At 43.0% G+C, this 25,017-nt stretch overlaps 1 long non-coding RNA gene across 4 annotated transcripts; it reads left to right on the top strand.

Annotated features, from left to right (window-relative positions):
- Positions 1-14,797: 14,797 nt before the first annotated feature.
- Positions 14,798-24,646, top strand: LOC123398692. Of its 4 annotated transcripts, none has more exons than XR_006610235.1 (4): positions 14,798-15,238; positions 16,367-16,482; positions 17,508-17,575; positions 21,823-24,646. It is a non-coding gene; the product is annotated as an uncharacterized LOC123398692 (long non-coding RNA). The 4 variants fall into 4 exon arrangements; XR_006610236.1 differs by lacking the exon at positions 14,798-15,238 and adding an exon at positions 15,692-16,145; XR_006610234.1 differs by lacking the exon at positions 14,798-15,238 and having other exon boundaries at positions 15,692-16,482; positions 21,823-21,901; positions 21,978-24,646.
- Positions 24,647-25,017: the final 371 nt, after the last annotated feature.

Below are 25,017 nucleotides of genomic sequence, written 5' to 3'. Positions count from 1 at the left end.
TGTGACTAAAGAGTTAGCCACGGGGTCTTGTATTACAAAACGAGTAAAGAGACTTGCTAGTAACGAGATTGAAATAGGTATGTCGATACCGACGATCGAATCTCGGGCAAGTAACATACCGAAGGACAAAGGGAATGATATACGGGATTGTGTGAATCCTTGACATAGAGGTTCAACCGATAAGATCTTCTTAGAATATGTAGGATCCAATATGGACGTCCAGGTCCTGCTATTGGATATTGACCGGAGAGTGTCTCGGTCATGTCAACATAGTTCTCGAACCCGATGGTCTGCACACTTAAGGTTTGGTGACGTTTTCGATATAGCTGAATTATTGATGTTGGTAACTGAATTTTGTTCAGAGTCCCGGATGAGATCCCGGAAGTCACGAATGTATCCGGAATGGTTCGGAAACGAAGATTGATATATAGGAATGTTGCATTTGGCTTCCGAAAAGATTCCGCGCATTACCGGTAAAGTACCGAGAGTGACGAATGGGTTCCGGGTTTTACCGGGAGGGGCCACCCACCCGGGTGAGGACCTAATAGGCCCATGGGTGGCGCACCAGCCCTCACCAGCCCAATAAGCCTATTTCGGCTGAAGGAAAAATACAAAGGAAAAAGGAAAAAAGGAAGGGGGTGGACAAGATGGGAAGGACTCCTCCACCAAACCGAATTGGAGGAGGAATCCTCCCTCTTGGGCTAGGAGTAGGAGGCAAGCCAACCCTCCTCTTGTTTCTCCTACTTGGAGTAGGAGGCAAGCCAACCCTCCTCTTGTTTCTCCCATATATAGTGGAGATTTGAGAGGGTTTTTGGACCCCCAAGCCTTTGTGCAGCCCTCTCTCCCTCCACTACTTCGTGACACCCCGTAGCTAGTTCGGTACGGCATGGCGAAGCCCTGCCGGAGTAGCTCCACCAGCATCACCGCCACGCCGTCGTGCTGCCAGAGTATTCAACTACCTCTTCGTCTCTCTTGCTGGATCAAGAAGGCGGAGATCATCATCAAGTTGTACGTGTGCTGAACGTGGAGGTGCCGTCCGATTGACGCTAGATCGGGACGAATCATGGGAAGGCGGCGATTTGGATCGCGAAGACGTTCCACTACATCAACCGCATTTCTTAATACTTCCCGCTTAGCGATCTACAAGGGTATGTTGATCCGATCTCCCTCTCCTAGATGATCATCACCATGATAGGTCTTCGTGTGCGTAGGAAATTTTTTGTTTCCCATGCAACATTCACCAACATTAGTAACAGAGCTCGCGAGAGATGAGAAACTCTTAGAGACCAACAAGATGATGCTCCTTCAATATGCCGTGAGGAAGATCGTAGAGGAGGCCCGTAGATTGGGATAACCTCGGGACACAATAGGAGGAGGAGGAGGTGCAGCCGCTACAACGGTGTCGTAAGGACGACCCCTTTAGCCAGTAGCTATTTCGTATATATAGCTAGCTATTTTGTATATGAACGACTGTTTAATTTTATGCATGGTATTATATGTTTGAACCATACACCGTTTGTAGAACTACTTAATTACTAGTATATGTTCTGTTTGTATGTGTTAGTTAATTAGTTTAATGATCTATGTTTATTTTGATCAACGATATTGACAACAGTAAATGGATGCTTCGTGTAAGAACCGTGGTTCTTTGAGATGCCAGAAGGATAGGAAGTTCTTCGTCGATCTTCCGAAAGACTTCATCACTAAGACAGTATATATATGGTTTAGTTCAACATGTTCCATTTGAGTTTCATATGACACGGCTGTGGCCGAAACTGCCTAACTAGTTTTTTTTTTAATTTTACTCAGATCATCCCTTGCGGGACAAGACGTGACTTCTTAGAGAAGTTTCAAGTTCCGCTTGATGCAACCATCACAATCCCAATGCACCATCATGAATATGTTGAAAACCCAACGATTCAATTGTCTTGTCAGCAATGAGCCAACTCACACCTATTTCGGTTGTCCTGGTTGGACAGCTCTTGCAACTGCTTATGAGATGGAAGCTGGGGAGAGAGCCACGTTCTGAGGCCCCGCCCGACGATGAACAAAGAATGATAGAGGGCGGTCCCTGTTGGAAATATGCCCTAGAGGCAATAATAAATTAGTTATTATTATATTTCTTTGTTCATGATAATCGTTTATTATCCATGCTATAATTGTATTGATTGGAAACACAATACTTGTGTGGATACATAGACAAAACACTGTCCCTAGTAAGCCTCTAGTTGACTAGCTCGTTGATCAAAGATGGCCAAGGTTTCCTGGCCATAGGCAAGTGTTGTTACTTGATAACGGGATCACATCATTAGGAGAATCATGTGATGGACTAGACCCAAACTAATAGACGTAGCATGTTGATCGTGTCATTTTGTTGCTACTGTTTTCTGCGTGTCAAGTATTTGTTCCTATGACCATGAGATCATATAACTCACTGACACCGGAGGAATGCTTTGTGTGTATCAAACGTCGCAACGTAACTGGGTGACTATAAAGATGCTCTACAGGTATCTCCGAAGGTGTTAGTTGAGTTAGTATGGATCGAGACTGGGATTTGTCACTCCGTGTGACGGAGAGGTATCTCGGGGCCCACTCGGTAATACAACATCACACACAAGCCTTGCAAGCAATGTGACTTAGTGTAAGTTGCGGGATCTTGTATTACGGAATGAGTAAAGAGACTTGCCGGTAAACGAGATTGAAATAGGTATGCGGATACTGACGATCGAATCTCGGGCAAGTAACATACCGAAGGACAAAGGGAATGACATACGGGATTATATGAATCCTTGGCACTGAGGTTCAAACGATAAGATCTTCGTAGAATATGTAGGATCCAATATGGGCATCCAGGTCCCGCTATTGGATATTGACCGAGGAGTCTCTCGGGTCATGTCTGCATAGTTCTCGAACCCGCAGGGTCTGCACACTTAAGGTTCGACGTTGTTTTATGCGTATTTGAGTTATATGGTTGGTTACCGAATGTTGTTCGGAGTCCCGGATGAGATCACGGACGTCACGAGGGATTCCGGAATGGTCCGGAAACGAAGATTGATATATAGGATGACCTCATTTGATTACCGGAAGGTTTTCGGAGTTACCGGGAATGTACCGGGAATGACGAATGGGTTACGGGTGTTCACCGGGGGGGGCAACCCACCTCGGGGAAGCCCATAGGCCTTGGGGGTGGTGCACCAGCCCTTAGTGGGCTGGTGGGACAGCCCAAGAAGGCCCTATGCGCCATAGGAAGAAAATCAAAGAGAAAAGAAAAAAAAGGAGGAGGTGGGAAAGGGAAGAAGGACTCCACCTTCCAAACCAAGTTGGATTCGGTTTGGAAGGGGAGACCTTCCCCCCTTGGCTCGGCCGACCCCCTTGGGGCCTCTTGAGCCCCAAGGCAAGGCTCCCCCTCTTCCCGCTATATATAGTGGGATTTTAGGGCTGATTTGAGACAACTTTGCCACGGCAGCCCGACCACATATCTCCACGGTTTTACCTCTAGATCGCGTTTCTGCGGAGCTCGGGCGGAGCCCTACTGAGATAAGATCATCACGAACCTCCGGAGCGCCGTCACGCTGCCGGAGAACTCATCTACCTCTCCGTATCTCTTGCTGGATCAAGAAGGCCGAGATCATCGTCGAGCTGTACGTGTGCTGAACGCGGAGGTGCCGTCCGTTCGGCACTAGATCGTGGGACTGATCGCGGGACGGTTCGCGGGGCGGATCGAGGGAAGTGAGGACGTTCCACTACATCAACCGCGTTCACTAACGCTTCTGCTGTGCGGTCTACAAGGGTACGTAGATCGAACATCCCCTCTCGTAGATGGACATCACCATGATAGGTCTTCGTGCGCGTAGGAAATGTTTTGTTTCCCATGCGACGTTCCCCAACAGTGGCATCATGAGCGTGTCATGCGTAGATGTCTTCTTGAGTAGAACACAAAAGTTTTTGTGGGCGGTGATGTGCGTTTTTCTGCCCTCCTTAGTCTTTTCTTGATTCCGCGGTATTGTTGGATCGAAGCGGCTCGGACCGACATTACTCGTACGCTTACGAGAGACTGGTTTCATCGCTATGAGTAACTCCGTTGCTCAAAGATGACTGGCGGGTGTCAGTTTCTCCAACTTTAGTTGAATCGGAATTGACCGAGGAGGTCCTTGGATGAGGTTAAATAGCAATTCATATATCTCCGTTGTGGTGTTTACGTACGTAAGATGCGATCCTACTAGATACCCATGGTCACCACGTAAAACATGCAACAACAAAATTAGAGGACGTCTAACTTGTTTTTGGAGGGTATGCTTGTGATGTGATATATTGGATGTATGAGATGATCATGTTGTAATAGTTAATATTGACTTGCACGTCGATGGTACGGCAACCGGCAGGAGCCATAGGGTTGTCTTTAAACTAACGTTTGTGCTTGCAGATGCGTTTACTATATTGCTAGGACGTAGCTTTAGTAGTAATAGCATGAGTAGCACGACAACCCCGATGGCGACACATTGATGGAGATCATGGTGTGACACCGGTGACAAGAAGATCGTGTCGGTGCTTTGGTGATGGGGATCAAGAAGCACATGATGATGGCCATATCATGTCACTTATGAATTGCATGTGATGTTAATCCTTTATGCACCTTATCTTGCTTAGAACGACGGTAGCATTATGAGGTGATCTCTCACTAAAATTTCAAGACGAAATTGTGTTCTCCCCGACTGTGCACCGTTGCACAGTTGTTCATTTCGAGACACCACGTGATGATCGGGTGTGATAGACTCAACGGTCACATACAACGGGTGCAAAACAGTTGCACACGCGGAACACTCGGGTTAAGCTTGATGAGCCTAGCATGTGTAGACATGGCCTCGGAACACATGAGACCGAAAGGTCGAGCATGAATCGTATAGTTGATATGATTAGCATATAGATGCTTACCACTGAAACTATTCTCGACTCACGTGATGATCGGACTTGAGATAGTGGATTTGGATCATGTACCACTCAAATGACTAGAGAGATGTACTTTTTGAGTGGGAGTTCTTAAGTAATATGATTAATTGAACTAATTGTCATGAACATAGTCTAATGGTCTTTGCGAATTATGATGTAGCTTGTGCTATAGCTCTACTGTTTTTATATGTTCCTAGAGAAAATTTAGTTGAAAGTTGATAGTAGCAAACTTTGAAGAGGATTGTCCTCGTTGCTGCGCAGAAGGCTTATGTCCTTAATGCACCACTCGGTGTGCTGCACCTCGAGCATCGTCTGTGGATGTTGTGAACATCCGACATACACGTTTCTGATGACTACACGATAGTACAGTGCAAAATACTTAATGGCTTAGAAGCAAGGCACCAAAGACGTTTTGAAACGTCACGGAACATAAGTGATGTTCTAAAGAGATGAAATTGTGATTTCATGCTCGTGCCCTTGTTGAGAGGTACGAGACCTCCGACAAGATTCTTTGTCCACAAAGTAAAGGAGAAAAGCTCAATCGTTGAGCGTGTGCTCAGATTGTCTGAGTACGACAATCACTTGAATCAAGTGGGAGTTAATCTTCCAGATGAGATAGTGATGGTTCTCCAAAGTCACTGCCACCAAGCTGTGAGAGCTTCGTGATGAACTATAACATATCAAGAATAGATACAATGATCCTTGAGCGATTCGCGATGTTTGACACTGCGAAAGTAGAAATCAAGAAGGAGCATCAATAGTTGATGGTTTGTAAAACCACTAAGTTTCAAGAAAGGCAAGGGCTAGAAGGGATACTTCGTGAAACGGCAAAACAGTTGCTGCACTAATGAAGAGACCCAAGATTAAACCCAAACCCGAGACTAAGTGCTTCTGTAATGAGGGGAACAGTCACTGAGGCGGAGCAACTCTAGATACTTGGTAGATAAGAAGGCTGGCAAAAGTCCAAAGAAGTATATTTGATATACATGATGTTGATGTGTACTTTACTAGTACTCCTAGTAGCATGAGGGTATTGGATACCGGTTCGGTTGCTAAGTGATTAGTAACATGAAATGAAAGCTACGGCATAAACGGAGACTAGCTAAAGGCGAGGTGACGATACGTGTTGGAAGTGTTTCCAAGGTTGATATGATCAAACGTCGCACGCTCCCTCTACCATCGGGATTGGTGTTAAACCTAAATAATTGTTATTTGGTGCTTGCGTTAAGCATGAACATGATTGGATCGTGTTTATTGCAATACGATTATTCATTTAAAGAGAATAATGGTTACTCTATTTTCTTGAATAATCACCTTCAATGGTTTATTGAATCTCGATCGTAGTGTTACACATGTTCATGATATTGGCGCCAAAAGATACGAGGTAATGATGATAGTACCACTTACTTGTGGCACTGCCGCTTGAGTCATGTTGGTATAAATTGCATGAAGAGGCTCCATGCTGATGGATCTTTATACTCACTTGATTTTGAATCACTAGTGACATGCAAATCATACCACATGAGCAAGGCCTTGTTTTCATTGAGATGAAGCAAGATAGTAACTTGTTGGAAGTGATACATTTTTTATGTATGCAGTCCAATGGGTGCTAAGGCACGCAGTGGATATCGTTATGTTCTTACTTCAATGACGATTTGAGCAGATACAAGAGTATTTACTTAATGAATCACGAGTCTGAAATATTGAAAAGTTCAATTCTGTTTCAGAGTGAAGTTCGTCGTAACAAAAGGATAAACTGTCTACAATATGATCATAGAAATGAATATCTGAGTTACGAGTTTTGGTACGCAGTTAAGACAATGTGGAAATTGTTTCGCGGTTCATGCCACCTGGAACATCATAGTGTGATGATGTGTCTGAACGTCATAGCCACGCACTATTTGGTATGGTGCATACTATGATGTCTCTTATCGAAATACCACTATCGTTTATGGGTTATGCATTAGAGACAACCGCATTCACTTTAAAATAGGGCACCGCGTATTTCCGTTGAGATGACACAGTATAGACTGAGGTTTAGAGAAATCTAAACTGTCGTTTCTTGAAAGTTTGGGGCTTCGACACTTATGTGAAAAAGTTTCAGTCTGATAAGCTCGAACCCAAAGCAGATAAATGCATCTTCATAGGATATCCAAAACAGTTGGGTACATCTCCTATCTCAGATCCGAAAGCAAAGTGTTTGTTTCTAGAAACGGATCCTTTCTCGAGGAAAGGTTTCTCTCGAAAGAATTGAGTGGGAAGGTGGTAGAACTTGATGAGGTTATTGAACCATCACTTTGACCAGTGTGTAGCAGGGCGCAGGAAGTTGTTCTTGTGGCGCCTACACCAATTGAAGTGAAAGCTGATGAGGGTGATCATCGAGCATCGGATCAAGTTACTACAAACCTCGTAGGTTGACAAGGTCGCGTACTACTGCAGAGTGGTACGGTAACCCTGTCTTGGAGGTCATGTTGTTGAGCAACAGTGAACCTACGAGTTATGGAGAAAGCAATGGTGGGCCCAGATTCCGACAAATGGCTGAAAGCCATGTAATCCAAGAGAGGATCCATGTATAAAAACAAAGTGTGGACTTTGGAAGAACTACTTGATGGTCATAGACTGTTGAGTGAAGATGGATCTTTAAAAGGTATACAGACGATGATGGTGACAAGTCACTATTAAGAAAAGCTCGACTTGTCGCAAAGATGTTTCCGACAAGATCAAACAGTTGACTATGATGAGACTTTCTCACTCGTAGCGATGCTAAAAGTCTGTTAGAATTATGTTAGTAGTTGCTGCATTATTTATGAAATATTGCACATAGGATGTCAAAACATTGTTTCCTCGACGGTTTCCTTGAGCAAACATTGTATGTGATACAACCAGAAGGTTTTGTCGATCCTAAAGATACTAACAAGTATGCAAGCTCCAGTGATCCTTCAATGGACTGGTGCAAGCATCTCGGAGTTGGAATATACACTTTGATGAGGTGATCAAAGATTTTGGGTTTGTACAAGGTTTATGAGAAACTTGTATTTCCAAAGAAGTGAGTGGGAGCACTATAGAATTTCTGATAAGTATATGTGGTTGACATATTGTGGATCAGAAGTAATGTAGAATTTCTGTGAAGCATACAAGGTTGTTTGAAAGGAGTTTTCAAACGAATACCTGGATTGCGCTACTTGAACGTCGAGCATCAAAGATCTATGGAGATAGATCGAAAGCGCTTGATAGAAGTTTCAACAAGATGCATGCCTTGACAAGTTTTTGAAGGAGTTCAAAATGGATCAGCAAAGAAGGAGTTCTTGGTTGCGTTGTAAGGTGTGAATTTGAGTAAGACTCAAAACCCGACCACGGCAGAATAAAGAGAATAGACGAAGGTCGTCTTCTATGCCTTAGCCGTAGACTCTAAAGTATGCCATGCTGGGTACCGCACCTGATGTGTGCCTTGACTCAAAGTCTGTTGAGAGGTACAGAGAGTGATCCATGATTGAATCACTAGCAGCGGTCAAAATTTATCCTTAGTAACTGATGGACTAAGGAATTTTTCTCGATTATGGAGGTGGTTAAAGAGTTCGTCGTAAAGGGTTACGTCGATGCAAGCTTTGACACTAATCTGAATAACTATGAGTAGTGAAACGGATTCGTATAGTAGAGTAGATATTTGGAGTATTTACGAATAGCACATAGTAGCAGCATCTATAAGATGACATAAAGATTTGTAAAGAACACACGGATCTGAAAATTTTAGAACCGTTGACTAAAACCTCTCTCATGAGCAAGACGTGATTAGACCCCATAACTATATGGGTGTTGGATTCGTTGGAATCACATGGTGATGTGAACTAGATTATTGACTCTAGTGCAAGTGGGAGACTGTTGGAAATATGCCCTAGAGGCAATAATAAATTAGTTATTATTATATTTCTTTGTTCATGATAATCGTTTATTATCCATGCTATAATTGTATTGATTGGAAACACAATACTTGTGTGGATACATAGACAAAACACTGTCCCTAGTAAGCCTCTAGTTGACTAGCTCGTTGATCAAAGATGGCCAAGGTTTCCTGGCCATAGGCAAGTGTTGTTACTTGATAACGGGATCACATCATTAGGAGAATCATGTGATGGACTAGACCCAAACTAATAGACGTAGCATGTTGATCGTGTCATTTTGTTGCTACTGTTTTCTGCGTGTCAAGTATTTGTTCCTATGACCATGAGATCATATAACTCACTGACACCGAAGGAATGCTTTGTGTGTATCAAACGTCGCAACATAACTGGGTGACTATAAAGATGCTCTACAGGTATCTCCGAAGGTGTTAGTTGAGTTAGTATGGATCGAGACTGGGATTTGTCACTCCGTGTGACGGAGAGGTATCTCGGGGCCCACTCGGTAATACAACATCACACACAAGCCTTGCAAGCAATGTGACTTAGTGTAAGTTGCGGGATCTTGTATTACGGAATGAGTAAAGAGACTTGCCGGTAAACGAGATTGAAATAGGTATGCGGATAGTGACGATCGAATCTCGGGCAAGTAACATACCGAAGGACAAAGGGAATGACATACGGGATTATATGAATCCTTGGCACTGAGGTTCAAACGATAAGATCTTCGTAGAATATGTAGGACCCAATATGGGCATCCAGGTCCTGCTATTGGATATTGACCGAGGAGTCTCTCGGGTCATGTCTGCATAGTTCTCGAACCCGCAGGGTCTGCACACTTAAGGTTCGACGTTGTTTTATGCGTATTTGAGTTATATGGTTGGTTACCGAATGTTGTTCGGAGTCCCGGATGAGATCAAGGACGTCACGAGGGTTTCCGGAATGGTCCGGAAACGAAGATTGATATATAGGATGACCTCATTTGATTACCGGAAGGTTTTCGGAGTTACCGGGAATGTACCGGGAATGACGAATGGGTTACGGGTGTTCACCGGGGGGGGCAACCCACCTCGGGGAAGCCCATAGGCCTTGGGGGTGGCGCACCAGCCCTTAGTGGGCTGGTGGGACAGCCCAAGAAGGCCCTATGCGCCATAGGAAGAAAATCAAAGAGAAAAGAAAAAAAAGGAGGAGGTGGGAAAGGGAAGAAGGACTCCACCTTACAAACCAAGTTGGATTCGGTTTGGAAGGGGAGACCTTCCCCCCTTGGCTCGGCCGACCCCCTTGGGGCCTCTTGAGCCCCAAGGCAAGGCTCCCCCTCTTCCCGCTATATATAGTGGGATTTTAGGGCTGATTTGAGACAACTTTGCCACGGCAGCCCGACCACATATCTCCACGGTTTTACCTCTAGATCGCGTTTCTGCGGAGCTCGGGCGGAGCCCTACTGAGATAAGATCATCACGAACCTCCGGAGCGCCGTCACGCTGCCGGAGAACTCATCTACCTCTCCATCTCTCTTGCTGGATCAAGAAGGCCGAGATCATCGTCGAGCTGTACGTGTGCTGAACGCGGAGGTGACGTCCGTTCGGCACTAGATCGTGGGACTGATCGCGGGACGGTTCGCGGGGCGGATCGAGGGAAGTGAGGACGTTCCACTACATCAACCGCGTTCACTAACGCTTCTGCTATGCGGTCTACAAGGGTACATAGATCGAACATCCCCTCTCGTAGATGGACATCACCATGATAGGTCTTCGTGCGCGTAGGAAATTTTTTATTTCCCATACGACGTTCCCCAACAGTCCCGGCTACCCCGTGGATGGAATCAAGGAGTCAACATCATGTGAACTCCATCAGAAATTCAAGAACATATCCATGAAGGTGGCCGTCGGACAAGATTTACCTTCTGGCCCTGATGCACGCTGGCATGGCCGTGAGATTCCAGCTGGCTTTGCTAAAGTCGGGGTGGATGAAATCATGACGGGGTTTAATGATATGGAGCTCAACATAGCTGGACCCAAAGATGAGAGGACACTCGGAGAAGTACTGGGTGGAGTCATCCTATGGGACAAGAACTACATCAAGCTTCCAGGCTCGGCCCCAAGGACAACACCGCCTCCGAGTCGTCACAGGTCACCTACACCTCCATTACCTCCAAGCCCTCCACATGACGTCGGCCAGCACAACATGAGTCCATCTCGATCACCGCCGTCGGACTTGGGTCGTCCGTCTCCGCCGTCGCCCGCACATGATACTAAGCGGAAGCGTGCCAGCAAGAACGCTCCGTCGATGATTTCTAAGCGACGGAGCTCCCCAAAGCGCAAACTGTCGCCCCTCCCAAAGGTACCTCATGCTAATCTTCCTATCAGACCTTATGATCGTACCCCCGAGGAAAACGCCAGGATAGCAAAGGAACAACATGATGCGCAGATGAAAAAGAAGGAACCCGAGCCCCGCCCGGAATACACCGAGAAGCAAATAGCATGGGCAAAAGACTTCATAACCCTTCCATCACAGTATGACTTACACTATAAGCCTGATGACTATACACGCACATTGCAGAAGGAAGTGAAAAAGAGCAGCTCACGTGCAAGTGCAAGTGGGAGCAAATCAAGTTCAACTACAAGCAAGAAAAAATCAGACGTTCCTCAGCTTGGACAACAGGCCAAATAGTCGATCCCACCCCTCAAGGTGTTAACCGAGAATGTTCCCCCTCCGGTGCAGGGGCAAGCTTTTGAAAGAGCAAAGGAGTTGGCGCCTGAATGTGGTATCTCGGTTGAAGATTTGCTGGCTTCCCAAGACGACAGGATACCCAAGGCTGTGGTAGCCCCTAAGCCACAGTTTGTCATGGGAGAGCCTTTGGTCAGCAAAGATGATCTCCCAACAAATATGCGTTACTTGCATAAATGGTACTTAAGTGAATCAAAGAATGGAAGAACGATGATCGTGCTGAGTGTCCCACGGGAGTACTACGGCCGCTCCGAAGAAATACATATCGACTTTGATGAACTCTTCCAGATGTACAATGGCGACGCCCTCGACAAATCGATTATGAGTTGCTATTGTCTGTAAGTTTTTCAATTCGTTGTCTACATATAACTTGTTTAGTTATTTCAATTCATTGTCTATATATAACTTGTACTCTATTATGCAGAATGAAGATTCTGGATTGTAAAAGTAAGAGCATACTAAATATTGGGTTTATTGACCCAGATAAAATACATATAGCGACGCTAACTGACAAACCCAAGGATACGGAGGAAAACCTTCTAAGATTTCTAATAGATCAAAATTTCTGTGACCACATACTGTTTCCATACAACTTCAGGTGAGGGTTTTTACTCTGTTGTGTCCATTCACTTATAAGTGTAATTGATAAGTTATTGACACACACACACACACACACACACACACATATATATATATATATATATACATGTGCAGCTTCCATTGGATTCTGTTGGACATTCAAATTGATAATGGAAGAGTTGATGCCTTCGATCCATTATCGAGACCCTTGGAACAGTTCCAAAGCCTGCGGGACATGCTCCAAGGGTAATTTTAATCATTCTTGCGCTCTATCGGTCTCTTTCGATGATTTTCTGATATATCAATTAATGAAAAACTTAGCAAATCATTATCCTTGTCGGGCAGGGTTTGGAAGCGGTTCAAATGCGTGACTCTCGGTAACTTTCCTGAGAAGCTGACCTTTAGAGCGGCTCAGGTAAGTAGTAGTATGATATACTTCTATTAATTTTCAATACATTTATGATGCTAGATTATTATTTTGATTATATATATTCTATTCTCGTAAAGTGCGACCAGCAGCCACGGGGAACGCATCTATGCGGATACTATGTTTGCGAGACCATTCGCACGTTTACCTCTGAGTTCAAGGATCACAGATTCGACGTAAGCAATGAACATTCACACCTCTATTTTTACCCGTCATTCTTTGTTATCATGATTGATATTCATATTCATCTCCTCTTTTTATATAGCACACGGCCATGAGGACGAAGGTCCTACCAGAGCAACGCGCGATTGCTGTTGTAGAGGAGCTTGCGGGATTTCTGATGACGGAAGCTATAGAAGACAAAGGACGATTTAGTCTAGCTAAGGGTCATTACTGATGTTCGTCCATGTAATCGAATAGACGAGCTCTAGTCCCGATAATTCAGATCTCCATATAATTGTATATATATGATCGCTTGTAAGATAAGTTAATCTTATATATATATATATATATATATGCATAATTATTTCTATTTAAATTATATGAAAACTAATTCCCGAACACCAAACGAGGCATCACGTTAATCTCCCGAACACCTAAACCCTAAAACCCTAAAACCCAAAAATAATTTCATTAAAAAAAAACCCAAAAACCAGCAAAATCTGAAAATCTTTAGTCCCGGTCCGTGTAACGAACCGGGACTAAAGGGCCTGCCCCTGGGGCACTACGAGGCGCCCACGTGGAGCACCTTTAGTCCCGGCTTGTAAGAGGGCCGGGACGAAAGGTTAGGCCTTTAGTCCCGGTTGGTGAACCGGGACTAAAGCCCCTTACGGGCCGGGCTAAAGGCCCCGTCCCCACTAGTGATCGTGACGAGATCATGGTCTACTATAGGCCTGCTAACAGCAATGATGATGGTCCACTTACTCCAGACTATAATCCTTACTCCGTGTGCCGTAATGTCGAGTTAGCTAGCTAGTAGACTTATATTTGCCACCTCATGTTTCGTTGAACTCGTGCACTTGTGTTATTTGCCTACTTTTGATACTTTTCCAAATAATGTCAGATAAATGGTACTCTTGAACTTAGATTCTGGTATTTGAATTATACTATTTAATTGTTGTTCTAAACTTCGATTGCGCTGTCATTTTGGTTTAATCGCGCTGATGTATAAATTTGGTTTAAATCTCAAAATGAAATTGCTGGCGTCACACTAACATGCAATGTTACTACTGACATATATTAATGGTGACGTTGGCTATGTGGCACGCCGTAAACATGTCAAATACTGCTAACGTCGTCATCAATGCCAGCACTACTTTTTAACATTTACGCGATATTGATGGCGTCGGGTCTTACGCCAACAAGACCGTTTTTTTCATGTCATACATAGGTTTTTCTACACTAGTGTACCAACTCAGAAGGAGCAATTGCTCAAGAAATGCAAGTTACTTCATAACCTAGGACCATGGCAAGATTATCAAAAGATATCCTAATTCACAATTTCTTTATGAAATTATCTGAAATATGGTCCGGCACGTCATATCGCAAAAAGTTCTCAATTAGTGTGACCACGTGTGAACAAAATAAATAACAATGTCTATTCATAGATAAAATCAATTCAAATAACAATCATTGTTCCTCAGTGATTGCATTCAGCTTTAAACTAAATCACAACCGATGACTAATAAAGTTTTTTTTTGTAAAAAATATTGTCCTCAATCTTGAAATGAGATTGCTCGAATATCATTGCCACATAATCAAAAGTTAGACATTATAGCACGGCCATATATGAACAAAAACATTAGAAGAATGACTATATATGGGTACAATCAACTAGAATAATCATTAATTGGATCGGGTCGTATGTTAATTACAACAATGACAAAAATTTAAAGGCGGCTTATGTTGAATTTTTTATGAAACTGACTCAAATACCGCGCCGAAAGTTAGTGACTAGAACAACCACATGTGAAAGGAATCAATATCCATTAAGTATGGACAAAACCGGCTCAAATATAATCTCTGTCAACCACTGGTTGGGCTAGACCATATAATTAATACTGACAGAAACACATTAGTGAACAGACACAAAAGCCACATGTGTCCAGCATGCATAAGAAACATTTAAGTAATATTTTTTGTCAAAAAAACATTTAAGTAATATTTAAAAAATATAATTTCACTGTAAAAATATAGGCTGAAAGCCGGCAAAAAGAATCAAATAAACCCAAAGCAAACCCACCGAAAAAACAAATATGCACGTAGATATCTCGGTCAAGAGGACCTCACACCCCAAAGCGTGAACTGGGACCTCCTGTCATGCAAAACTGTCCCTGGTAGGCATGCATATCAACACCTCACAAAATAGTATATTCGAGCTGGAGAGAAACTCCAAAGGTGGAAAAAAAAAGGAAAAACAGAATCTCATTCTCATGCGCCATATGCCATGTACCCAACCCTAAAAACCTAGCGGCAACATGGAAGGACCAGAGAGGCATCTTGCCTATATAAAGCCGGCGATGCACGCATCCCTGGTGTGGTATACAACCAGATCGAGCGGTTGAAGAAGAAGACAAGAGGATAGCCCTCCCAGATCTGGCCTGCCGCCGGACCGACTGGCGCCGTGCCGACGAGGCGACGACGAAGGCGTATGCGTACATGGGTTTGATCTCGATCTCTCTCTTCGCTTCCGCCCCTCTCCCTCTCTCTCTCTCTGCGTGTTGAACGTCTGCTGTGTTCGATGGGATCGGTCGGGGGCTACGGTGGAGGGTTGATGATGGTGTGAATGGCTGACAGAAGAGAGTGAGCACACAGCGGCAGGCTACGTCTGATAAGAGCATGGTTAATAGTATAGCCAACTGCTGGCTATAAGCATCTTTATAGCTCATCTTATAGCTGGCTTGTACAATAGTTAGCTGTAAAAGAGTACTACTTTTATCATATATGGCCTACCTTTCATTCTCACAAAGCACCTAGGAGCACGTGCTAGAGCCGGCTCTTCACGAAGAGCCCGCTTCCCTTCTCTCTCCTCTTCTCTCTCATCCAACTCAGCAAAAATATAGTATTTTAATCCTTACAGCCTGCTGACTGTACCTTATTGTACTTGCTCTAAAGAGGACGGATGGATGCGAAGAGAGAGAGAGATAGACGCAGCTGCTGTTGCGTGCTCACCCTCTCTCTGTCAGCTCTCTCTCCCCCTTGGAACTTGTTCCGCCATCAGTCTACCCATGCATCTCCCCTTGCCGTTCGCATCGCTTCGCAGCCATCTTTGCCTGCATCGATTGTCGAGAAGAGCCAGGATGAGGCTTTGTCTTGCTTGCTGTGTCCCCACATGAGCCCTATCTTGTCCGGATTCCGACGGCCTAGCCCCCTGCTACTCGGAATAAGGTACGCTGTGCGCATGCACGCCATGGATTCTTGCGCCGGCCGCCACCAATTCCTATTCCTTTAAATTTCGCCACTTTGGGAGTAGTCTCTCTCTCTCCCCTAGCCGTCTTTTCTTCTTTGCTTCTTCAAGGATTAATTATCGCCTTGGGGAAGGGGGACGCGTGTTGATTCGATTAACGCAGGTGCTGTTATTTTGCTCGACTCCCCATGTGTGCTTAACGGAAAGCACTGTTTGACTAGTCCTTACCATGTCCTTCTCCCTCCTCCTCCTCCTCATCTTCCTCCTCCTGTAGTCCATCCCCCCTCTCTCTCTTTGTTGCTTTAACTTTTTTTAGGATCACGAAATTTCCATGGTTTTCTCCCCCTTTTGCTTCCTCATCTCATGTGCTGCTGTGAGAGGCAGGCAGGAAGGAGGCAGCTATGGGTGCGGCGGCGGCAGATCTACAACACTTGGCTGCAAGAGGAAAGCTGGCACATAGCCGATGGCAACGGCGCCTCCCAGATCTGTGGGAACGATCGGTGAGTCCATGTTTCTCCTTAATTTGGGTCTCTGTAAAGTGGCCATGCCTCCTCGTACATGGTCTATTAGTGGTATGACCATGTGAGTTGTTGCTTTTGTGTATTATTTCTGATGGTTTTGCCTATATTGGTGATTCTACATCTCATGGACTTGCCTGTGATGTGAACTAGAAACGTATATCCTGCAGTTAAGGCTGGGCATCTTTTTATTCAACCATGTTTTGGTGTTTTAATTCCTAGCTATATGGTGTCCATGTAAGAAACTGCAAACGAACAGCCAGCGCAGTCAACCCCATGGTCGTTTCTTTCATTGTATGCATCGTATGTAGAGCTTGGTTAACCTTTGAGGAGACCTTCTTGGAGATCCGTAGGTGTATGGTTTCTGATAAATCTCCTCAGTTTCTTCTAGCTCCACATAAAATTGCTATTTTCCTGGTATCATTTTTTTTCTTAGGTGAATCAACAGAAAACTTAACTCCATCGAACACTTTTAAGTTTGGCCATACGTGTTCTTGTTCCTCACATAAGCTATGCAACATTGACTGTTGGTTTCTAAGCAATTTATTTCTCTTTATATTTGACACTATCATGACCCCTTCGGCTCTAACACCAACTGACGACTGTGTAGTGGTGGTCTCATTGGTTAATGACGCATGGAGTTATCAAACTTGTAGCAAGCAGCAGAAGATATTATTTGTTTGGTTACCTGATCATGTAATGGATTTCCTGGTATAACCTATTTGGCTACCTGATCATGTAGTATATGACTTATTTGAATATAATACATGTGCAGAGAGCACAAGAGTTTTCATTCTGGAAATAATGTTCAACTGAGCTTCTTATGAATGACCTAAAGTAAAAAATTTATGTTGTATGTTTATAACGGAAGAATGCTTCTGGGTTTATCTGTAATGACAACTTGTGTACATAGTACTAAGAACTAGTGCTGGTCATACTAATTAACCCATAATGACCATCTCTCTATTCTGACTGTTCTTTTTTGACATCCATTGTGTGAATAACAGATGCACATGCTACCTTCCAGGAGATGAAGTGACTGCATGGCGTCACACTTGTTGTTTGCTACTTTCAGGTGTGCCTTTTGTAGCCTTGTATTGAATAATTTTATTAATGCCGCACTGAAGTTACATTTGTGTTGAGATTGAATTTGGTGGACCATGCTAACCCTTCTATATTTCTTAAAATATGCATACTAAATATAGAGTTAGATATATTCATATAGTTAAGCATGTCATGGACTTGGCTACACTTATTCAGTATAAACTTGACAACTATACAAGAGTCGAGTAAAATGAAGTATATGTATTTTCAGCCTCAGTTATCATATTATTAATTAATATCCGTGTTCCATACAACCAACACTCTTTGATTTATATCGCAACCAATTTCCCCCGCAAGCGCAAGGCAACATCTATTTTACAAATTTGGCTAAGTGCACTAGAAAAATCCTCAAAACTAATGAGTTTAATCTACAACGAGTTCTCTAAAAATACCGAACTCCTTATTTATGACCAAGTTCCTTCATGATGGCTCAGGTCATATTTTCATCCTTACATGCATGTCCTACAGTTGTTCCATGACATGTAAGATCATGCTGCAAATTCTATACATAGTTAACTCACTCATTTCTCACACTATATCATTTATTTGTATTATATTTAGCTTCCATGGAAGTCTGAAAGACATCTTAGTGCTATAACTTCATTGTTTTGGTTTTATCTTCTAGCACGGTACACTATGGAACACTCATGCACATACAAATGGGTTACGTGCTTGATACATATATATGTAAAGTAATGAACACGTACAACACCAAAACAAATATAGATGATCCCAATAAGATTTCAATTATTTCTGTCATCCTTTTTTCTTCTGCCACTATCTAGGTGCTCCTTCCCTTTGATTCATTGGTAGTGCCATCAATAGCTACCGGCGAGCTCATAAGACTGTAGGTATATGAACTCTCATCTTTTGACACTTCATTTTGCGCTGGTGGTGAAGTCTACTCTATGGTTAAGAGGATATCTCGGAGGTGCTTAGAGAAAAAAAATTGTTTTTACCACAATCGAACTCACTAGGTGCTTCAGAAAAAAAAAGTGATTTAGTTTGTTTTAACGCATTGCTTGTGGAAGTAACCTAGTTCGTGTTTATTAATGATATTGGATCATCTTTGATGCATGTTTTTCTTGTCCCCAAGCATGCATGTGATCATTATGGGGGTGTTTGTTTCCACGGACTTTTTGGTGTAGGGACTAAAAAAAGTCCCAAAAAGTCCCATGTGAAACAAACAGGAGGGACTTTTAGGGACTAAAAGGGGGTATTTGGGACTATTTGGAGAAGTCTCTGTGGGAGGGTCTTTTTGGGACTTTTTGACACTTTTTCCAACAATGCCCCTACTTTTAGCATGTCATTTAATAACTACTACTACATTACTAAGGGTAACATGGTCTTTTTGCATGTCATTTAATGACCTCTAGTCCCTATTTAGTCCCTGGAAACAAACGGGTAGGGACTAAGGACTTTTAAGTTGGGACTAAAAAAAGTCCCGGGACTTCTGAAACAAACGGGGCCTATATTCTCGAAGTAATTGGCCTTTGCTTTGTTCTTGGTAGACTAGTCCATCCATGTGAGCAAGAGCTAGTAGAAAGGAGTTGGGTCCTCACCTATGGCCCTGTGCAGAAGTGTGATGAACAATTGGCTGCTGGCATGGGTGTGTGATTTGGGCATGGCGGTGGTAGAGTTGATGTTTTGTCTGTCCTCGGTCCCCTTTTGGTAAATTTCCTCATGAGGATCTCTGCCTGCTCCACTAATGTCAAGGGGTGACAACGAGTAAGGATCCAAGGATGACATTAGTGGACGGTGGTGAGAGGGAAGGGTGTTGTCGATAAGATCATACGAGGTGATGTGGAGCAGACAAAAAGTTTGAGACAGTCCAAATACGCATCCGGTGAGCTAGGCAAGATGGATCCTAGGGATTGGGGAAGGGGTGGCGGGATGTCAAGCCACTATGTGTGGGGTGCAACTGCCTCGATCTCATGGAGAAGGGAGGACGTGAGAGAGGCTGAGAGGGGTTGGCCATTGGGTGCATGGGAGTGGATAGGTTTGATTTAGGCTTAGGATTTTTGTGTGGGTGCCTAGTAGTGTATAGGTTGATTTTGATTTATGGTTTTAGTGTGGTATGCGAAGGTGGAGGTCCATATGGTACACTTGTACTTACAAGTACACATGGGTATCGGGTACAAAGAGTGATTGACTATACTGGTTGATTTAGGCTTAGGATTTTTCTATGGGTGCCTAGCAGTATGTAGGTCGATTTTGATTTATGGTTTTAGTGTGGTATGCGAAGGTGGAGGTCCATATGGTACACTTGTACTTACAGGTACACATGGTTATCGGGTACAAAGAGTGATTGACTATACTGGTTGACTATATTAGTGCACACGATACCCAATGGTGATAGCTATTGGCTCATTTGCATACTCGTGGTAACAAATTTGACATTGACCTTGACCCTAATAGGGTATAATTACCTGACGAGGACCTATGATGGATGCTCCATATTCTTGATGTAATTTTTGAGCTTGCGTGTGAGCATTGAACTAGCTAAAGTGACTTTGGGTAGCTTTGATGACTTTGGGTAGCTTTGATGCCTCTTCCAATGCATGGATGCTTAGGTGACGTGTTATGTAGTGGGGGAGCCAGGGGATGAGCGGAGGCCATGGCTCCCCCGATGCTAAACAAAATCCCTCAATTACCCCACTATATATTGTGTGGATTTGTAGAGTTAAGGCCTTAACTATAATGTATGCCCCCCTCCAATGATCATACATGTATCATTGCCCACCTCATATGAAGTTCCTCGCTCCATCCCTGGTGTTAAGTACATTAAAAGGCTTAGCAACTAATCTCCCTGATGCATAGGTGCTTAGATTTTGTTGCTAAACCTCCTTCATTTAATTATTTAGCAACTAAAATCATTCATATGTTGGTAGGAATTTAGCATAGGTTTGTGTGCTTGACATCGTTTCTTTATGGGGTACCTAAGTGCTCTCACTCCTGCTTAAATGATTTACCACATCAACTTTTTACCTATATGGCATTCTTAGCACATGTACACCGTGGAGCATTGGGAAGGGCCTTAGTATTTGGGGAAATGTACACAATTAAATCCATGAATGCATCAACTAAGGTTGCCCGTAATGGGGAGTATCATATATTAGTATCATACATATGATACTAGTGTATGATACTACTTCTGTACGTCCGGCACGATGTTCGTGCCGGTGTTGATTAGATCGTTCATGCGTCAGTGCTCGTCGAGGAGGCGGAGGTTGTAGGCCTGGTTGGCATGCGAGTGTCGGAACGAGGCCTCCCGCTTCAGCAGCAGCTCCTCCAGCACCATGTCCCATGAAGTGAGCACATGCCTCGCCCATAGTGATGCCAGCACCGACCGACGCGGACGGTGGTGTCAGCTCGTCGCAACCGCCTCTGCCATTGGCTCCTTCACAGCGTCAACCTCTGGTGAGCTCGTCCAGACGGTCGTCACTCCTCCTATTCGGATGAGAGGTCGTCCCAAAAGACTTTAGTGCTCGAGGAGGACATGTCCGTTGTGGTGCAGCAAGGAGATAAGAGAGACGAGGAGGGTGGATGGATGTCGCCGTGCTTCCAAGTTGGGGATAAATAGTGAGCGGAGGGCGGGTTAGGCGATAAGGTCCTTAAAGGTGGGCGGCAGACGAATGGATGGGTGGTGCCATAGTAGGTTCTCAAGAATTGTGTAAGTTTCAATGGAGGGAGGCGGATGGACTTGTCGCCGCTCTTGACTGGTGTGCCGCTTCAATACCGACTTCAGTGATAGGGTCACATACGCTCTGGACGGCTTGAATGTGGCACTGACCAGTGTCAGGCAAGATAGCGTGGGCGAGGGAAGATTTTTTGGTGGGCCAGGTTTGTTAGATGCAGGTGTGGTAGCGGTCCATATACCCGCAAAGCCACACCCCCTCTGACCAAGTTTGTCTTCGTTTACGGGAAAAGGCACGCTTGTACCACCGAAAGGATCGATGCAGGATCGTGTTGGATGGCAAAATGGTTGTAGGCATTTTGAGGATCGGCAATGGAAATGCGTAAGGAGATGGACAAACAACTTAAGAACTTAGAGTTTCTAGGAAGCACGTATGTAGAGTCTCTAGCAAATGTGACATGGCAACACTTTGTATCTTTAAGCAACCTTGTGTAACTACCTTGCATGCTACATGCCCTTTGCTGGCCTAATAATGTTCCCTTGTGTAGTCAATATAATCTAAAAAAGTTGTCCTTAGTCAGTGATAAGCTCCATCCCCTCCTGACCCAATCCTCCGTGTGGCATAAGGTGGTCATGCCTATTGCTACATATCGGAAAAAGGTATAATATCTGAATATTTTCTTATATATGGTCATTTTTTGGATAATTTTGCTAATTCTTATTATTCTTGATGTAGTTGTAGTTTTAGGAGAAGATTTGTGTACATGAATTTGATGCCACAGTTGATTACACAGCAGCATGCTCAAAACTCCTTATGCAACATTGGACCGAAGAAACTGCCATGAAGGTGGGAACAGTCATTGAGAAACATGGTTTTGGAGGTAACATAATTGGATCTTTTTTGTATTTCCTACACTTGCTTTTTGTATTAATCGAGTTTAATTTTCATGCAATATCAGGTTGTCAATGACCCAAAACAACCGTTCAAATCTCCAAACAATCATTTTTGCTCTAAAAGGCTATTTGAATTTTTTGGCTCCTTCAAATATGGAAAGGTAGCCATTCAGAACAAGAGGATTGTTTTGAAGATATAAAAGGTTGTTTTTGGTCATCAACAACCTGATATTGCATGAAAATATAACTTACTAGTAATAACTACAAACGGCACATGTAGGGAATACAAAATAGCTCAAGTTTTTGTTACATGTCCAACTCCAAAACCATGCATATTTCTCACTAATTGTTGCCACCTTCATGGCCTTCTTTTCGGTCCAGTGCTGCATAAGGGGTTTTGAATCTTCAGTTTTGAATTGTCGCGTCAAACTTGGGACACTCGCCTTCTCCCAAAAGCACAACGACATCATGAAGTACTAGAATTAGCAAAAATATCGAGAAACTGATCATACAACAACAAAATATTCAGATGGTTATAGCCTTTTCCAACCTGTACCAATGGAAGGTTCCCTGTCCAGCTTACATTGTGGTGTAGTAATCCTCTCTACGAGATTCCTTTTTCTTTTTGTGCTTGTGTCTTGCAGCTTTTGTTGTGCTATGGTTTGTGCCCTAGGTGACGGTTGTGCTTGTATGGTTCTTGGCTTATGTGTGGGTTGTTCCTTTACCCTAGCTTGTTGCTAAATTCTCTTTCGGGTTATAGGGTGAACCATTGTGTTGATGGTGTGGCGCCCTATTTATGGCGAAAGACTAGGGCCTTTTTGGGCGACGTAGACGTATGTGCCCATGGTTGGCCATTTTGGAACGAAGGACCCGTCCCTAATGAGATGGCGCCTCCCCCGACATTTTTTTGTGCGACTGCAGGTGTTGACCATGGTGGTGGATGATGGCCTTGGCATTTCAAGACTCCTTCTATTTTCTTTGATTTACTTGTTTTTGCATTTGTATGTGGGCTATTTCGTAGGTATTGAGCGTCTGTTGTTTGGGGATTTATTAATTTATGAAGTTGGGCATACAAAGTAGAACAATTTGCTATTATTAGACACCAACATATGTAGAAATAAATATGTACTATTTTAGTCTATATTTTTAGTTTGTGAGACCAATATGTATTTCATTTTTATTGTTGCGTTAAGTTCTATGACTAACAGGAACTTAAATTGTCCAACATAATAAATTGTCTAGGTAGAAACCTGGGTTAACAGATATTGGATGCAAAAATATGATTGGTGGTTATATTTTTCAATGATAAATAAATCAATGATTGTCGAATGCTTAGTGCTTGAAATTGTTTCTATCAAGTATCTGCGTTCGTTCTCATAATAACACTGAGTTTTCATTTTTAGTCGATTTTAAAACTTAGGACAAGCACAACACGCACTCCACATACTGGTATTGTATTTTAAAAATAATTAATGATGCATGTTTATTTGATTGTTGTCACGTCGCAAACCGAAGTCCTATACTAACCAAAATATCTGTATTCTCGCTTCCCAAAAACTATCATGGTCTGTATTTTTCTTCCATTGGCATGAAGACTTGCTGCATATTTTCTATCATGGCCTTCATTGTAAAATATCTATCTCTTACAGGAATATTCGAGATGTTTGCTCCATACCTATATTATGATCAATGCGGTTGATTTAAACATTTTATCAGCATCTTTAAGTGCATGCTAAGGTTTTCATCTGATGAGAATCTCTGGTTAAGTTCAAGTACAAGAAATTAATAAATCTTTTTAGCATTCGGAGGTCTCCTTTAATTAGTATCTCACTGCTGTAGGATTGCATACTTTTGCTTCGTATTGTTATGCAGAGTGAGTAAACATACTACTTCAGTGTATTTATGATTTTAAGACGTTGATCTGATCTAACTATGTATATATTGTTGCAAGAGGCAACTTTGTTGACATATTTGATACTTTTCGCATCTTAAATTTTGGATTCTACGTACTCCAGCATGCCTACAGAGATGGTGTTTTATGATCAGTCTAGATTATTCACATCTTTATCTGGAAATGTGTAGGGAAAAGTTGGAGCAGAACAAAATAATTAACCACCTACAGCGAAGTAATGTGATTAAAAGGAGAAAGTTGTGCCGCCAAGCCTCGGAAACTTTGTGCCAATTTGGTGAATCCATGGTGTCACTATCTATCATGAATTCCAGTTGCCCTTTCTGGTGTTCATGATTTGTCTTCTCATGAAATATAGCATAAACAGAATGATCTTTTGTTCCGTGCAATTGGAGAGAATATTGCAAGTTATGGGGAGCATAATCCTTTTTCTTATTGTAGTTTCCTGATCAAGTCTTGTAAGCTTCAGATTTTGAGTACCAATATCTGTTGGTATATGCCCTCCATCTCAATGAAGAAGTGTGCAGTTTATCCTGAAGAATAGACACAGTTTTCTTCCGTCTCATGAACATCTTCCGTCTGGTTTGGTAAGCTAGCGTAAAGTCTGCTGTTTACTTATGAGACTGGACTCACGATCTCTGCAATAGATTTTATTTCTGTACGAAATAAAAAACTCAGTATAGCAGATTGTCTTTCTGTACAAAATAAAAATTCAGTGTAAATTGTCAGGTGGTTCTGTATTTCGGCTGGACGGGTCAACGATGCTATTAGCGCCACTGCCTGCAGTTTCACTTTCATAGAACTGATGAAACAGTCCATCCGGCCATACATACTCCCTCCGTTCTTAAATATAAGTCCTTTTAGAGATTTCATTAAAAGATACTCCCTCCATTCCTAAATATAAGTCTAATATAAGTCTTTTAAGAGATTTCACTAGATGACTACATACGAAGCAAAATGAGTGAATCTACGT

This window comes from Hordeum vulgare, chromosome 5H (genome assembly GCF_904849725.1).
Source record: "Hordeum vulgare subsp. vulgare chromosome 5H, MorexV3_pseudomolecules_assembly, whole genome shotgun sequence".
NCBI classification, from domain to species: domain Eukaryota; kingdom Viridiplantae; phylum Streptophyta; class Magnoliopsida; order Poales; family Poaceae; genus Hordeum; species Hordeum vulgare.
This window is presented reverse-complemented; position numbering and strand designations above follow the sequence as displayed.